Here is a 2657-nt window from a genome sequence, read left to right on the forward strand (position 1 = left end):
TGATGAATACTTGGTTATGTGGCCACCTAAATATAGACTTGTGGTTTCTCATGGTCTCAGATCTCTGGCTAAAAATCTGAATTGCATGAGCCTGGTTTCTTTCCTTTCCACCAAAGGAGTAAGACTCCTCCCATGGAGTTGGCGATTGCTGGCTGTGAAGTTCTGGGAATTGAAGTCCACATGCCATAAAATTGTTAAGGTTGAGAAACACTGGGTTTGTAAATAGAACAACACAGAGAATAGTAAATCATAGGAAACTTTAATGAACTGTTTTGACTGAACTATGCCATGTGTCATGTTTTGTATTATTGAAGTTATTGTTACATATTTTCACTAGCAAACCATTCAATGACAATGGATCCGAATAACATCAGGAAAAGGAAATATAGTGAGGATTTCTTACAATATGGTTTTACCTCAATATTTACAGCAGAAATTGAGAAACCGCAACGTGTAATTTGTTGTGAAGTTCTATCAGCCGAATCGATGAAGCTGAACAAACTGAAACGCCATTTTGAGAGCAAGCATCCAAGCTATGCTGGCAAGGATACCAACTATTTTAGAACCAAAGCTGATGGGCTCAAGAAAGCCAGACTTGACACTGGTGGCAAGTACCACAAACAAAACGTAGCAGACGTTGAAGCTTCATATGTGGTGGCACTCAGAATCGCCAGAGTTATGAAACCTCACACCATTGCTGAGGAGTTACTTTTGCCACTGGCCAAAGACATTGTTCAACTTATGATCGGAGACGAATTTGTGATGAAATTGAATGCAGTTTCCTTGTCCAATGACACTGTCCACAGAAGAATAGATGACATGTCTGCTGATATTCTTGATCAGGTAATCCAAGAAATTAAATCTGCTCCACTTCCAATATTTAGTATCCAGCTTGATGAATCTATAGACGTTGCAAACTGTTCCCAGTTACTGGTTTACGTGAGGTATATTAATGATGGCGACTTTAAAGATGAGTTTCTGTTTTGCAAACCTCTTGAAACGACAACTACTGCATGTGATGTATTTGACACAGTTGGTTCATTTCTGAAAGAGCATAAGATATCTTGGGGAAAGGTTTATGGTGTTTGCACAGATGGTGCTCCAGCTATGCTAGGATGTAGATCTGGATTTCAACGTTTGGTACTGAATGAGTCACCAAAAGTCATCAGAACTCACTGTATGATTCATCGGCAAATATTAACAACAAAGACGCTGCCACAAGAGTTATGAGAAGTAATGAAAAGTGTCATAAATTCTGTCAACTTTGTAAAGGCAAGCAGTTTAAACACACAACTGTTTTCACAACTGTGCAACGAGTTGGATGCGCCAAACAGTGCTCTGCTATTTCACACTGAATTGAGATGGTTGTCGAAAGGAAAAGTTTTAAAACGTGTTTTTGAGCTACGTGATGAACTCAAAACGTTTTTTAGTCAGAAAGCAAGACCGCAGCTTGAAGCTCTTTTCAGCGATAAAAGTGAACTGCAGAAAATAGCTTACTTGGTTGACATCTTTGCCATCTTGAATGAGTTAAATTTATCACTGCAAGGACCAATGTAACGTGCCTCGATTTGTCTGAAAAGATCCGATCATTTCAAATGAAACTGCAGCTTTGGCAAAAAAAATTGGATGAAAATAAAATTTAAATGTTGCCTACCTTATCTGCTTCCTTTGAGGAACATGACATTGAACCAGACAACAGGATTACGATGATAAGTTCTGTTAAAGAACATCTGCGCATGCTTGCAGATGAAACCTCAACCTACTTTCCAAATCTACCTGACACCCCATTTACACTTGCCAGAAGCCCATTCACAGTCAACGTTGAAAATGTTCCAGAGACAACACAAGAGGAGTTCATTGAACTTATTAACAGCGATGCAGCGAGAACTGATTTCTCCACAATGCCAGTTACAAAATTCTGGATCAAATGTTTGCAGTCATATCCTGTTCTGTCTGAGACTGTGTTGCGCCTACTTGTTCCATTTCCAACAACATATCTTTGTGAAACAGGGTTTTCCAGCTTGTTGGTTATCAAGTCTAAATACAGAAGTAGACTTGTTGTGGAAGATGATCTTTGTTGTGCTCTTGCAAAGACTGCCCCGAGAATTTCTGATCTGGTGAAAAAGAAGCAATCTCAACCTTCGCACTGATGTTGGCTTTTTACGCATACTGTTGAAAAATGTAGCAATGTAGTTTACTGTTGTTATATTAAGACTGTTACCCATGCTACACCATGCTTCAAGGCAAAATTTCATTTTTTTGTAATTAAAAATAAATATTTAACAATATATAATTACATATTTTTTGTGATTAATCACTATGCTTTAATTATGTTCAATGCAAATACATCCTGCATATCAGATATTTACATTGTGATTCATAACAGTAGCAAAATTACAGTTATGAAATAGCAACGAAAATAATTTTATGGTTGGGTGTCACCACAACATGAGGAACTGTATTAAGGGGTCGCGGCATTAGAAAGGTTGAGAACCACTGGTGTAAAAGAATGTACACTCAGGCAAATATTCTAACCCATTTTGTTGCTAGGAACAAATAACAGAACACCCCTTTCCGAGAAACTGCCCAATTATATCATACAGGACTTCAGTTCTGGTAATTAAAACAGAGGCCTTGCAATCAGGTCACCAAGCAGC

General features: G+C 38.2%; 1 pseudogene; it reads left to right on the plus strand.

The window, feature by feature from the left end:
- The first annotated feature begins 354 nt into the window (after nt 1-354).
- LOC120304846 lies at nt 355-2150 on the plus strand (annotated as a pseudogene).
- Nucleotides 2151-2657: the final 507 nt, after the last annotated feature.

Source organism: Crotalus tigris, unplaced genomic scaffold (assembly GCF_016545835.1).
Source record: "Crotalus tigris isolate CLP2741 ecotype Arizona unplaced genomic scaffold, ASM1654583v1 scf7180000017663.5292952, whole genome shotgun sequence".
Lineage (NCBI taxonomy): Eukaryota > Metazoa > Chordata > Lepidosauria > Squamata > Viperidae > Crotalus > Crotalus tigris.